The following is a 16,334-nucleotide window of genomic DNA, read 5'->3' as shown; positions in this document are numbered from 1 at the left end:
TAAATTTGGAAATTATGGGGGAAGCCAGTTGTGAACTTGGTTCAAGGGACCAAGTTCCACTGAATCTCCATTCCCATCTGCTTTTTATTTACTAGAATACACAATTGCCATTTTGGAATGCAAACAAACATATCAAAGGTGATGTTTAGCCATAACCGGTTTGGCTCAGTGGATAGAGCGTTGGCCTGTGGACTGAAGGGTCCCGGGTTCGATTCCGGCCAAGGGCATGTACCTTGGATGCAGGCACATCCCCAGTGGGAGGTGTGCAGGAGGCAGCTGATCGATGTTTCTCTCTCATCGATGTTTCTGGCTCTCTGTCCCTCTTCCTTCCTCTTTGTAAAAAAATAAATAAAATATATTTTAAAAAGGTGTTGTTTAGTAAACAGTAAAGAGATCATCAGGTTAGAAGAGTTTGCCTTCAGCTATTGAGTCAGTAGCAGGTAATAAAATGCAGATATTCAGCCCTGTGAATATCAAAGCCCCATTCAACCTCCTGAATGGACTTCTCACATGTATATTAATTACTGTTGATCATGGCTCCTGGCATCTTTCCTCTCCTCCTGCTATTCTTTTGTATGTCTTTAGGCACAGATGATATAATGGTTACATATAGAATAATTGGAAAGGTTGTGCTATCCAATTTTGACTTTTACAAAATTATTTTAATTTTCTCAGTATACATTGCATTCTTTTTTTTAAAAAAAATATTTTTAATGATTTCAGAGAGGAAGAGAGAGGTAGAGAAAGATAGAAAAATCAATGATTGGAGAGAACCACTGATCGGCTGCCTCCTACATGCCCCCTACTGGGAATTGAGCCTGCAACCCTGGCATGTTCCCTTGACTGGAATCAAAACCAGGACCCTTCAGTCCACAGGCTGAAGCTCTACCCACTGAGCCAATCCAGCTAGGGCCACATTGCATTCTTGAAACACTGCATTTACTGCAAGATATAATGAACTACAGCATGGTGAAGGCTAAGAGACGGGTGCTTAAATCAGATGTGGGTTTTTATCATGGCTTACTTTCCAACTAGGCAATGGCCTTGGGTAAGTTATCTAACTTCTCCAAGCCTCGATTTCCTTACTTGCTGTGAGGGCTAAAACAAAAATAATTTTGTAAAAGTCAGTCTGGGCACATGATAAGTGCTCAACAAATCCTAGTTTTTTATTCTTTTTTTTTAAAAAATATATTTTTATTGATTGTTTACAGAGAGGAAGGGAGAGGGATAGAGAGCTAGAAACATCGATGAGAGAGAAACATTGATCAGCTGCCTCCTGCACACCCCCTTCAGGGGATGTGCCCGCAACCAAGGTACATGCCCTTGACCGGAATCGAACCTGGGACCCTTCAGTCCGCAGGCTGACGCTCTATTCACTGAGCCAAACCGGTCAGGGTTAGTTTTTTATTCTAATCACACAAATCCCACCTAATAGAAGACGTTTTTTTCTCTCATATGAAACATTGTAGAAATGCCTATCATCTATTAATGCCCTGAAATACAACGGTAGAATAACTTAATGTTCAAAAGCTTTGGCCCTGGAGTGAACGTTATATGAAGAAACAAATGTTTAAATAATTACCAAGAAAGCTGGAGGTGTTTGCAATATTGGCTGGCTGACAAAGTAATTCACACTGCTTAGTGGTGCACAGGGCAGTGCAAAACAGTGTGTTTAGATATGTAATATCTTCGCTTTTAAGTTCTTTCTTAGGTACCTAAGACTTGGGGAAATAAGAATTTTATGTCATAAGTGTATAGGTTACACTTGCCGTAAGGGATTTTTGATTCCTAAAAGAACTAATGTTTACAGTATTTTCTTTTCATTAATGTTAATTTCATTGCTTGTATATTTCTTGCCTTATAAGTTATGTACCACTTGAAATGTTTTAGACACTTAAATAATTGTCCGCAAGAAGGCACAGCAATTCTTCTGGAGCCTTGGCTTCTATCAAAACTGGGTAGTTTTCTTTGCACAAAGGTATATGCTAAGTGGCAATCAAAGACCAGTATAATTAGTTCAATTCCATTCCAGAAATATGATCTGAGCACCTAAAATAGGCCAAAGAGCTTTGCAAACAGGACTGACACCCATGAACCAAAGGCTACCTGCACATGTATTGCTGGAAAAAGATAGAGCACACCAATTAAACCTCCATTAAGGGAATTACTTCAGCAAAAGTATGGAGGAGTGGATTAGTTGTCTGCCTAATTTCCAAAACAAATTTGGTTCTTAATCTGGTCACAGTGGCAACAACATTTAATTATTTATTATACTCTAAGTGACTCAAGAATAACTTCAAGGCATTATTTTTATCATTTTAATAAAAGATTAGTTATTTGAATCCACGGATTTTATCAAAGTAATTTGCAAATCCTTAGAGAAGGATTATCTGGACCAACATTTAATAATAGGTACTTAATATACACCTTTTTGGTTCATTAAAGTCCATGTTCCTGAAAAATTTCATGCCTTTCATTTGAGTACTTGGTGCTATTTTATTTCTTCATATCACTTCATTGATAAACTTAAAATTTTTCCCCCCTCAAACTCTTATTTCCATTAATCTTGTGGAATTGCTGCCAGTCAAAAATTTTCCAAATTGTCATTTCAGTTGCCTTGGAATTTTGATTCACAAACAGTAGTGCTAAGGCCAGTAATGCACTCTAACTTTCTGTGCCTAAGCATGGCAGTATGAGCGAGTCCAATGATAATCAAGTTTTACAGCTACTGAGTAAGTCTCAGATAGGTTAGAAAATGACTCAAATTGCAGAGCAATTTAGAACAGAGATTAAAACTCCCGTTCCCTAACTCCCTGTTTAGTCTCTTTTGTATACTCAACAGAATTATTTCACCATTTGAAGATTGTTATAGAACCTCCACATACTCCAGAAAGCAAATAAGAGATTTACGTATTCTAATGGTTTGGCCTGTTAAAATATGTTTGCATCATCTATCTTTTGAAATATTTTATGGAGTGTGTTTGATAGAAGCAAGATTCCTTTAACTTTGTTGTAAGAAGCCATCTGGAGCTCTTGGTATACATTGTGTAAAATAATTTGGAAATCATTGGTAATTTGGCAAGACACACAATGAAATGAAAAATAAAGAAATTAGGAAATCACATTATGAAAGTCCTTAGAATCTATATTTTTCTATTTATATTGTATTTAGTTTTTTTGAATGTGTTTTTATTGACTTCAGAGAGAAGGGAGAAGGAGGAAGAAAGAGAAACACCTCACATGGATCGACTGACTTCACATGGGTCGGCTGCCTCTCACATGGATTGGCTGCCTCCTGCACACCCCCTAATGGGGATCGAGCCCACAAACCAAATCGGAGGCATGTGCCCTGACCAGGAATTGAATCTGCGACCCTCCGTGGCCAGGAGGGCATGCAACCAACTGAGCCACAACAGAGGAATGGATGCCTGTTCCAGGTTTTTGTTTTTGAGTTGTCTTTTCCTATTGGGGGAATCAACTCTTTCTTGGTAATATGTGACTACTCGTCCATTGGTTAATATTTCACGGCCCAAGTCAATAGGCTTTTTGTAGGGGTGGTACAATTTTGTGGTAGGACCATAGTAGACAAATATGTGTGGGTGAATTCTCTGGAATAAAACACATTGTAAACATTCTAGATTACATTTTCATGAGACATTGAACTTACTGATTAAACTATTGCAAAAGGAACGGTTTTCCACAAATGGGTTGGGCTACTCTGAAACCTTTTCACAAGGCCATCCAAGGGCAGTAAGACAATCAAAATGATGGTCACTGTCCAAGACTATTTCCTTTCTGATTCTGAGGTTATTTAAGTAAAAGATTAGAGTTAGCTTCCAAACCCGCCAAGTATGTGAGTGTTCAAATTGTGCTGGGTAGTATTCCTTAGTGTTTTCTCCAGTATTCCTACATTTAATTCTACTATTCCACAAGCTTCATGTGATATCCACACAGGGGATAAAATGCTACATTCTACCATTCATACCCAAAATAAAGCTCTGTGATGATCATATTTGGCTATACTCAGATATAATAGCAGATGAATTCACCAAATAACGTAGTCCTACCTCAAACTTCAAAAGCATGAGCTGGGCATATGAGCTTATTGTATAGGCTAGAGGTCTGGTGCATGAAATTCATGCATGGGGGTGGGGTGGGGAGAGAGCCTGCACCCTCTCTAATCCAGGACCCCTTTGGGGGATGTCTGATTGCTTATTTAAGCCTGATCCTGGGGATGAGACCTAACCTGGCAGTTGGACATCCCTCTCACAATCCTGGACTGCTGGCTCTGAATCACTCACCTGCCTGCCTGCCTGGTCACATGTAACTGCCTCCCCTGCCAGCCTGATTGCCCCTCACTGCCCCCCACTGCTGGCCAGGTCACCCTAACTGCCCCTCCCTGCTGGTCTGGTTGCCCCTAACTGCCCCTCCTGCTGGTCTGGTCACCCACAACTGTCCCCCCTGCTGGCCTGGTTGTCCCCAACTGCCCCCCCCCCCCACCACCTGGTCACCCCTCATGGCCCACCCGCTGGCCTGGTCGCTCCACACAGCCTGCTGTTCACTCATTTGGTTGTCCCTCACCAACCCCCCTGCTGGCCTGGTCATAAACAGCCATCTTGTGAGGGCATGAGGGTTAATTTGCATATTACCTCTTTATTATATAGGATAACACTCATTCATTTATGTAAAATGAGATTAAAAATGAGCCAGACACAGTGTTGTAGATCATATCAAAATTCTTTGTCATTATGCAGGTGTATTCATTTCTTCTGTGTGAGGGTCTCCTCATTTGCCTCATGGATACTGTGTGAGAGATACTTCTTTCTAAGGGCTCCAGATGGAAGCAGCATAAACTGCCTTTTGCTTTCTTCTCCACATTTCGAATCTTCTTATTTTCCTTATTGGGATAATAGGTTTCAGAGTAACATTAGCCATGTATTCATCCTACTCTCTTTTCTCTTGCTCCTGTATTCTTCCTCTGGAAAAGGTCTCCATTCTATTCCTATATAAAGCCTATCAAAGAAAAAGTAAAAGACAATGTAGGCTGAGATCATTCAAATTTTCATATGTAGATGAGCAAGATTAAAGCATAAAAATATCTCAACATTATTGTCACTTGAAAATTCTATAATGATAGATGAATATTAATGCTTAATTTTCTTTGCATTCCTGCTATAACAGTTTTAATCCTCCCCAGGGCATTGACTAGAGAGATCATATACAAGGAAATAAAAAAATTCAAAAATATTATACTTGTTAAATATGTTTATTTTTTTAAAAAATTAAACCTTTATTGTTCAGATTATTACAGTTGTTCCTCTTTTTCCCCCCCATAGATCCCCTCCACCTGGTTCCCACCCCACTCTCTCCCCTTACCCGCCCCCCACTGCCCTCATCCATATGTGTACTATTTTTTTCCAGTCTCTTCCCACACCCCCCACACCCCTTTCCCCCCAAAAATGGTCAGACCACTCCCTTTCTATGCCCCTGATTCTATTACATTCACCAGTTTATTCTGTTCATCAGATTATTTATTCACTTGATTTTTAGATTCACTTGTTGATAGATATGTATTTGTTCATAATTTTTATCTTTAGCTTTTTCTTCTTCCTCTTCTTAAAGGATACCCTTCAGCATTTCATATAATACTGGTTTGGTAGTGATGAACTCCTTTAGCTTTTTCTTATCTGTGAAGCTCTTTATCTGACCTTCAATTCTGAATGATAGCTTTGCTGGATAAAGTAATCTTGGTTGTAGGTTCTTGGCATTCATCACTTTGAATATTTCTTGCCACTCCCTTCTGGCCTGCATAGTTTCTATTGAGAAATCAGCTGACAATCTTATGGGTACTCCCTTGTAGGTAACTGACTATTTTTCACTTGCTGCTTTTAAGATTCCCTCTTTGTCTTTTGCTCTTGGCATTTTAATTATGATGTGTCTTGGTGTGGTCCTCTTTGGATTCCTTTTGTTTGGGGTTCTCTGTGCTTCCTGGAATTGTAAGTCAATTTCTTTCACCAGGTAGGGGAAGTTTTCTGTCATTATTTCTTCAAATAGATTTCAATATTTTGCTCTCTCTCTTCTTCTGGCACCCCCATAGTTCGGATATTGGTACGCTTGAAGTTGTCTCAGAGGCTCCTTACACTATCTTCATATTTTTGGATTCTTTTTTCTTTTCCAGTTGGGTGTTTTTTGCTTCTTTGTATTTCAAATCTTTGACTTGATTCTTGTGATCCTCTGGTCTGCTGTTGGATCTCTGTATAATATTCTTTATGTCATTCAGTGTATGATTAATTTCTAGTTGGTTCTTTTTCATATCCTCAAGGGTCTCACTAGATTTATTGAGGGTCTCACTAAATTTATCAATGGTTTCTAGAAAATTCTTGAAAAACCTTATAACCATGGCCTTGAACTCTATATCCAGTAGTTTTCTTTCCTCCATTTCTGTCATTTGTGACCTGTTTCTTTGTCTCTGCATTTTGGCTGCTTCCTTGTGTTGATAGAGTGGCTTTCTGTGCTAGGTGTCCTATAGGGCCCAGTGGCTCAGCCTCCCCAATTACCTGAGGTGGACATTCTTGGTGCACCCCTTTGTGGGCTTTGTGCACAGTCTTGTTGTAGTTAAGCCTTGATTGTAGTTGGTATCACTGGGAGGAATTGACCTCCAGGCCAATTGGCTGTGAGAATCAGCTGTGTTGGAAGTGGGAGAACTTCTGTGCTGGAAACACCCTTCTGGGGCAGCACTTGCTTCAGTGGGGCTTTGGTGCTCACTGAGTCTGCCCCCTGAGTGTGTCCCTTATAGATCTGAGGAGTTGTAGTCTGGATGGTCCCACTCTGACCACTGGGTACACTGGCTCTTGGATTTAAGGAGGTGCTAATTTAGCCTCTGCCTGAGGCTACCCACAGGAGCTACAGAGAGATCTGCAGATTCCTCTTCTTTGTTTGGGGTTTGGGGGGGCGCTCAGATGAGGCCCAGCTGTGAAGCAATGCAAGCTGCTGTGGGGCCTTGGGCCTTCTTTTGGATGTTCTGGGCCTCTCTGACCCAGCTGCAGTTTGTTTTAGATTGCAAAGGGCCAGGCCATTCATATGCAAAAGCCTCTGTGCACAGCTTGGGTGGGCCAGGGTCTCAGGGAATCAACAGGGTGGAGCAAACAGCTATGGCTGATCCTCTGCCCTGCCCTAAGAGGCCCCGGGTTTCAGTGTGCCGCACTAATCGCTGCAAGCACCTCTGAGAGAAAGCCGCCCTGGAGTTCTGCCTGCTGCCAGACAGTCCAGTTTCTCCCAGTATGAGTCTGTGTCCCCAGAGACTCGCTTGGAACTGGAGTTCAGAGCAGTTGGGAGCTTGTATCTCCCTCCCGACTGAAAAAGACAACCATGTCCTCAGTTGCCAGCCCTTTCCACGTGCGCCTCCTTACCTCTGCACTTTACTTCCGCACCTCCTCTGAGTCTCAGTGTGTTTTTCTCTTTTCTTCTAGTTGTAGAATTTCTACTAAGCCAGTCTTCCTGTAGTTCTGGATGATGTCCGTTTTCTCTTTTTGTTGTGTGTTTGAAGTGGTTGTGCGAGGCAGCAATTTCAGGTATTTACCTATGCCACCATCTTGGTTTCTCAATATGTTTATATTTTCATGTCTTTGTCTATTGATCCTTCACCTGCCTTCTGATCTTCAGTAAATTGTCTTTATTTATAATGATTTGCTATAGATATAATTGCATTCTCTCATTCCAAGGTTCTCTTCTCCCTGTCCCTAGTAGATCCCGGTGTGTCACTATTGGCAACCAGATTTTTATGAATATTACTTCTTTTACCTTAAATTAGGTCTTGCCAACTCTAAGTTCACCATTTCCTTTTGTTTATACCTTATATCCATTAGGCATGTTTGTATCCCCAACCTTTTATCCCCAAGCCTATTTCTTACCTTCTGTATATGTCCTTGCCCTAATTGAAACATAGATCTCCAGGTCATTGGCAAGTGCTTATTGGACACCAATTATGTGTAATTGTCTCCTTTTGGCATTTTGTAGTTCACCAATCCATTGCCTTTTTAAAAAAATATTTTTATTGATTTTTTTACAGAGAGGAATGGAGAGGGATAGAGAGACACATCAATGAGAGGGAAACATTGATCAGCTGCCTTCTGCACACCCCCCACCAGGGATATACCTACAACCAAGGTACATGCCCCTGACCAGAATTGAACCTGGGACACTTCAGTTCGCAGGCTGACACTCCATCCACTGAGCCAAACTGGTCAGGGCTATCTGTTGACTTTTGAGTGCCTTAAAAGATCCTGTATTTTTTAAAATCCTAAAGTGGTCAAAAGATACCAATTCTAAAAGACTCATTTCTAGATTGAAGAGGTGCTGCTTACCCTCATGTACCAGAGCCCCGTACATTTTTTGTTTGGATATATTTTATAGGAAATAAAGTTATTATAAATTTCTGAGGATATTATTACACACTAGTAGCCCGGTGTAATAACATGGATTAGTGCACATTGAAAGGACTTTAATTGCCAATAGTTGGTCTTTAGACATATTCTGTCAATGATGCCACTTTCTTTCAGCTTCAGAGGTACATTGTTCCAATAGTTGGTCTTCAGATACATTCTGGCATTGCTTGTGTTTGGCTTTATTTATATCATGCATGCACAAATCCATGTTTACTTTTAAATTGCCAGTGCACGTCACATGTATCAGCCAGTCAGTAATTTGGTTGGTCGGATGTATGTATGGTCAGTCACTTAGCCTTTTAGATGTTTAGATGACATTTTGGGATGATATTTGTAGGAGTGACATGCAGGATTGTTGGTGGTTTCAAGTGTGTAAAACATTGACACATTTACTATAACAAAAAACAAATGAGAGAGAATAAATAGATTGAAAGAAGGAAATGATTTCTAATTGATTTAATATAAGGCCCTGGGTTAAAAGATTAAAAAAATGTTATCAGAAATAAGCAAATATGGAACCAGAATAATATATTTTCATGGAAATCAACATAATAGGAGTTAACAAATGTCATTGACTGAGTTCTTCCATGTGCATGAAATATAAAGCAAATGGCTTTCTACTGAGGTTGAATATTTGAGCCGTAGTTTCAGAGCAGTGTTAGAGATAGAAGTTACTAGTATTTGGAGGAAATTAAGAGGTAAATGAGTTATCAGGTAATTGTGCATTCAGCAAGATAATTACTCTCAAGGCAAGCTAAGTGCCCACCAGTCACAGTGGCCCAATGCTGACATACAAAGCATACAAATAATTCTCACTCTGGCATAAAAGTGACAACTTTCTTGGAAGAAAAGCAGATACTGTAAATTTCTCAAAGTCTTTCTGAAACATTTTTTAAAATAATTTTTACTTCTTTAGAAAAAATGCATACATGGCAAACAATCTGTAATAAAAGGCCCATTCTATAATATTTTTCCTGGTCCTACTCATATCTGCAATCATAATCATATTTACAGACAAATATATCTATACTAATAAAAGAGTCATATGCTAATTAGACTGAGAGACCTTCCAGGAGACCTTCCAGATGTTCTTCTGGACAAAGCCATGGTGGCGGGGCTGAGGTAGAGGCGGTTAGAGGCCAAGAGGGGAGGGCAGTTGTGGGTGATCAGGCTGGTGGGGGGCGGGGCTGTTGGGGGTAAGCAGACCAGCAGGGGGGCCAGTTGGGGGCAAGCAGGCCATCAGTGGGGGTCAGTTGGAGGTGATCAGGACAGCAGGGGCGCAGTTTGGAGTGAGAAGGCCAGCAGGGGGACAGTTGGGGATGAGCAGGACAGTGGGGAGGGAAAGTAGGGGTGAGCAGGCCAGCAGCAGGGGCAATTTGGGGTGATCAGGCTGGTGAGGGGGTATTTGGGGGCAAGCAGGCCGGCAGGCAGAGTGCTTAGAGGCAATCAGGCAGGCAGGCAGGCAGGTGAGCGGTTAGGGGCCAGCAGTCCCGGATTGCGAGAGGGATGTCCGACTGCTGGTAAACTGGGACATCCTTCAAGGGGTCTCAAATTGGAGAGGGTGCAGGCTGGGCTGAGGAACACACCCTCCCCCATGCACTGGGCCACTAGTATTATATAAACATTTTCCAAAGAAAAGTGGCCAGTTCAAAGTTCTATGACCAGTGGCAAGCAAACTGAAGCAATCAGTGCAAGCCAGGTGATGCCCTGTTAAAATTTCAAAGGTTACCAAGTTTGGGCTTTAGAATTTGTTTAGAGAAGCATGATAACCTTGACTCTCAATGAAGTACAAATGTACTAATCTAAGCCTCATTGTCCACATTTAAATCACTATTTCCCCCCCCTCAAGGTTCAGGTAATTATATTTCACTATAGATTTCTTGGTTCTTAGAGCTGAGTGATTATATTTTACGTTTTTTTTCCCCTGTGCCTTTCCATTTTAAATTGTTATAGTTATAGTTTAATTTTAATTCAATTTACTCAATTCAATGGCAGGTGACCTAACACAGTTATTAGGCATCTACAATGGTCTTTGTGCCTATAAGAGGATTAAGCTTGTGACTTGATTGCTAAACTCAAGTTCAGGCTCTTTTGTGTGTTCAGTTTTTAAGTGCTAAAACAGAAATAGACCTCTATTTTATCCTATAAACCAGTATATCTCACTTTTAACAAAAATCTCACTGGTTAACAAAGAAGAACCTTTCATTAAAAAATATTAACACTAATTGGTTAAAGGTAAACCTTCTCAAAACTCATTTAATAAATACTCAGTATGCTAGTCTTTACAAGTGAGCGCCTCTTACAGCTCATTTGGATTTCCCTTTCCCGGTTTTAATGTGATAATTTCTCAGTTTTATTTTAAAGGTTCAAAAAAACCCAAACTTGTCTTTTTACTTTTCAAGTCATAACCAAACCAGAATTGTTATTGTTATTTCCTGATTTTATTCTTTCACTTGCCACTAAAATGCTGTTTTTTTCTTGGATATTTGTGTTAGTAATAGGTAAATTTTCCTCTTTTTTCATATGTCATCTATTTTAGGCATTTTAAATGAAGTGCAGGATAATAGAAAGCTACTAGATCCCAACTAAGAAGAACCAGGGATTTTGTCTTGGCTCTGCCACTCATTTGCGTTTTAAACTTAATCAAGTTTGTTCTTTACTCTGGACTATTCTCATTGTCCTCCAGTGCTGTTGAAAGAATTATAGTTAACATTTTACAGGATATTATGCTGCATTGTTATGTATCATTATTGTAATCATTATTAGCTATTGGAATAAAAGACTAGTGCCTATTCAATTAAATTATGTGGATTATATTTTGAATGAAAAATACATACTCATGGTTTAACAAATACTTTCTTTTTTATTTGTGAGTTTAAATAGCAAGCATTAATAAATGCTCAAATGCCCCTAAATATATAAACTTAAACCATATTCTATTCAGAATAAAGTTAAATAAAAATCAATTTGGAACATAATAGAGAAACTGGAAATAAACCCTCGCTTATTTGGTTAATTAACCTAAAACAAAGGAGGCAAGAATATCCAATGGAGAAATGAAGAATTGATAGTCCCTTCACCAAGTGGTGCTGGGAAAACTGGAAGGATACATGTAAAAATTGAAACTGGGATCACTCTTTCACACCATCTACAAAATAAACTGAAAATCATTTAAAGACTTAAATGTAAGACTTCAACCATAAAACTCTTAGAAGTTTCAGATAGTCAACTATTTGACATTAGTTATAAGTAATTTTTATTATTTTTATTTTTGACATATAATTGTCTAATCACTATGTTATCCACATGAAATTAATACAAAATAATATTGAGAAGACAGAACCAAGAGAGACAGAACCTAGGCACAGAACCTACAAAGAACGTTCTCTAGAGACAGAAGAACTTCGCTGGAGAGAACATGGCAAAAGATCCTGGACAGAAACTGGCCTCAGAACCTAGAGACAGAACCTAGCGAGAGAACATGGCAAAAGACCCTGGACTGAACCTGACTACAGAAATTGGCAAGAGAACCTGACTAGAACCTGGTGACTGAACCTGGCTGGAGAACCTGGACAGAACCTGGCTGGAGAACCTAGCGAGGGAACATGGCTACAGAACCTGGCTGGAGAACCTGGAGAACCTAGCAAGAGAACATGGACACAGAACCTGGCTGGAGATCCTAACCAGAACTTCGCTGGAGATCCAGACCAGAACTTCGCTGGGGATCCTGAACAGAACTTGGCTGGAGATCCTGACAAGAGAACCCGGCTAGGCTGCTGATCAACTGAACGCTGTCTCCGTGTCATTCCTTCTTCGCCGACTCTGTCCACACCTTTCGGGACCCCTGGACCTGCTGGGGTTAGACCCCAGCAAGTCTCTCTTCTACCAGAGAGGTTTTTCTAAGGTGTCAAAACATCATAATACACAGGAAATTAAAACTATATACCAATACACAGGCATTCAATTTTAAATAGATAGATGATAGCTAGATAGATATAGATATAAAATTAGGAATCACCTTTACCTTTATATTATAAAAGATAGTTGAGAACTAGGAATTTATTGACATCTCATAACTCACGCTCAGTCCAGAACAAATACTCTAGATGTTGCCTGTAAGGCAAATTGTCCTGTAAATTTACAATAAATTTCTAGCTCTCATTCTCTCTGCATATAAAAGTGAACTAAGTTAGGTTGACTCTATCCAGGATTGGACTCCTCTCCACTGATAATGGAACTGAGAGAAAATGCAGGGAAAGGTTTCTCCCGGCTATGTTGAATGGGGGGTATCTTGATCATTCTTAGGGCTTTGAGAAGAACTAGAAATATGAATGTAATTGTTTCTATGAACAGAATCTTTTGGAAGAACTCACTTTTGCTATCATGTAACTTCACTAGAAGTGTTTTTTTATGAGAGTGTCCTAAAAATGGCATTCTGTTACAAACTAAATCTCCCTTTATTAGCCATTTTTAATTACCTAATTTCATATATGTAGCATACATCTTCAAATTCCAGCTTTTTAAAAGTGAGACTCCAACATTAAAATTATTTGTTAATTCAATCTTGACTAATCTAATCTAATCTAATCTAATCTAATCTAATCTAATCTAATCTAATATATAACCAGTTATAGCTCACTGCTAGAAATGCCTTCTCACTAATCCCTCCTGTTTCACTGCCATACATCTCCACTACCATCCATGCCCAGTCTTCTGCCGGGATGGTCAATGTAAATAGTAAAAGATTTTTTTTCCCTGCAGAAAATGTTTAAATGTTTACCTCAGGTATCCAGATTATGTACTTTATCATTCTGAGTCCCATCAAGTCTATTCCCTTACTACCTCAAAATATATACTTGCACAGTATATATTGTGAACATCAGACTATAAACTAGCTGAAATTACCTTACTGCATATGTGCTTGGTGAATCTTTATTCATCCTTCACACCTCAGTTCAAGATTCTTTTACCATCTTTGAATCCTGAGATCAGTATTAGAGCTCCTTACTATGTGCCACCAGTGTAGCTTGCAAATGCTCCTACTATACTCAATAAAGATCAATTGTCTTTATTTCTCTCTATGAGATTAGGAATTATGAATTCTTTATGTTCAGGGATCGGTTCTTTTTTTTTTTTAAAATATATTTTATTGATTTTTTACAGAGAAGAAGGGAGAGAGATAGAGAGTTAGAAACATCGATGAGAGAGAAACATCGATCAGCTGCCTCGGGCACATCTCCTACTGGGGATGTGCCTGCAACCCAGGCACATGCCCTTGACCGGAATCGAACCCGGGACCCCTCGGTCCGCAGGCCGACGCTCTATCCACTGAGCCAAACCTGTTTCGGCCAGGGATCGGTTCTTGATAAAATTTCAATCTGTGCCTAGTAGAGCATAGGGATTGACTGTCCTATTATAGGTACTAAAAGGGTGTTTGCTTGAAGGATTAATGTTTTTGGATTTTTCCCTAAACTAAAGAAAACCATTTTTTAATATACATTTTTATTAACTTCAGAGAAAGGAAGGGAGGGGGAGAGAGAGATAGAAACATCAATGATGAGAAGAAATCATCAATTGGCTGCCACCTGCACTGGGGATCAAGCCTGCAACGCAGGCATGTGCCCTGACCGGGCCTGACCATGACCTCCTGGTTCATAGGTCAGCCCTCAACCACTGAGCCACACCCAGCTGGGCAAGACAACCATTTTAACCTTACACTTAGAGAAGGTATACCAAGTATAAATTAACCAAAGTACCTAAGCTCAGCCTGTTAATTAATAAAACTAGTCCAAACAGTGTAATTTTGTGGGAAGAGCTCAGGAGATTTATCTCAGTGCAGTGGCAGATGCAATGGCGTGAGCGCACTCGGCCTATGCAAGCTTCCTTGGCACACTTAAGAAATCATAACTAGATTTTTACAAGGGTTATGTAACTATTCCTAATTTAGGGATAATTAAACTAGGGCTCTGAGAAGATCATTTATGATCTAAAGTTACACAACTACTAAGTAAGATCATCAGACTCTTGCTGTTTTCACTACATGGATTACTTCTAAACCTACTATTAAGTAAGGTTGTTTATACCAAATGCTAAGTGAGAAAAATTTGAAATGCCAGACTTGACATTGCATTTAAAGTATACAGGATATGAGACAACTTGTGCTGTACTATTTGAAAAACACATGTAGTCTCATCCATAAAGAATGCTTTCTTGCCAGTGATATAGATGAATATTCATTTTCAGACCTATTTTTATGAACATATGCATTGTAGAAATGCCTGTATAAGTAAATAAATGTATTTTATAGTACAACTTTAAAAAAATACAAAATAATATTTAATGTAAACTGCAGTTGAAAAATTACAAAAAATAAACCCTTAAGAAAATTGAGTAATGTAAAAAAAGTAGAGTATCTTTAAACATATTTTACAGTATCGTGAATTAAAATAAATTGGAATTACTCTCACATTAGAAGGTTTTTGCACATATATTATTTATTTTATTTTACTTTTTAAATTAAAAAGATATTTTAATTAATTAATTTTAATCTTTATTCTTGATAGTGTTACTTATGTCATCTTTTTTTTCTATTGACCCCTTCCAGCCCACCCTCACTCCTAGCCCCAGGCCATCACCACCCTATTGCCTGTGTCCAGAGGTTATGCATGTATGCACACTAGAGGCCCAGTGCACAAAATCGTCCACTTGGGGGTATCCCTCAGCCTGGCCTGTGCCCTCTCACAGTCCGGGAGCCTTCAGGGGATGTTTGACTGACAGCTTAGGCCACTTTTAGGACATCAGTCAGACATCCTTAGTGTTACTGTGGAGGTGGGAGAAGCTGCCGCCACCGCCATGAGCTCACCAGGCATGAGCCCAGCTTTTGGCTAAGTGGCATCCCACCCTGAAGCAGCTGTGGGAAGCCTGAAAATAGTCCTCAGCCCTTCACTAAGGCTGACTAGGCACCCCAGTGGGGACCCCCATTATGAAGGGGGTGTGGCAGCCTGAAAATGGCCCTCAGTTCCTCACCCAGGGTGGCCAGGTACCCTAGTAGGAACCCCCACCCTAAAGGGGGTGTGGCAAGCCTGAAAATAGTCCTCAGCTCCTCATTCAGGCTGGCCACACCCCCATGGGGTGAGGGTCCCCACTGGGGGGCTTGGCCAGCCTGAAAATAGCCCTCAGCCCCTCACCCAGGCTAGCCACACCCCCATGGGGTGAGTGTCCCCGTTGGGGGCTTGGCCAGCCTGAAAACAGCCATCAGCTGGCCAGGCACTCCAGTGGGCCTGGCTGGGATACCCCACCCTGAAGGGGGTGTGGCTAGCCTGAAAACGGCCCTCAGCCCCTTACCCAGGCTGGCCAGGTACCACAGCGGTACCTCCACCCTGATCCGGGATACCCTTCAGGGCAAACCAGCCGGCCCCCACCCATGCACCAGGCCTCTATCCTATATAATAAAAGGGTAATATGCAAATTGACCCTAACTGCAGAATGACTGGAAATGACTGGTCACTATGACACACACTGACCACCAGGGGCAGACGCTCAATGCAGGAGCCATCCCCTGGTGATCAGTGTGCTCCCACAGTGGGAACTCTGCTCAGCCACAAGCCAGGCTGATGGCTGCCAGCATAGCTGTGGTGGTTGGAGCCTCTCCTGCCTCCTCAGCAGCTCTAAGGATGTGTGACTGCCAGCTTAGGCCCAATCCCCCCGGTGGATGTCCACCAGCCAGAGGTGGACATCCCCTGAGGGGTCCCAGACTGTGAGAGGACACAGGCCAGGCTGAGGGACCCCCCCAAGTGCAAAAATTTTTGTGCACTGGGTCTCTAGTCCTATATAATAAAACCCTAATATGCAAATTGACCAAATAGTGGAGCAATTGGTTGCTATTACATG

Source organism: Myotis daubentonii, chromosome 1, assembly GCF_963259705.1.
Source record: "Myotis daubentonii chromosome 1, mMyoDau2.1, whole genome shotgun sequence".
Lineage (NCBI taxonomy): Eukaryota > Metazoa > Chordata > Mammalia > Chiroptera > Vespertilionidae > Myotis > Myotis daubentonii.
This window is presented reverse-complemented; position numbering follows the sequence as displayed.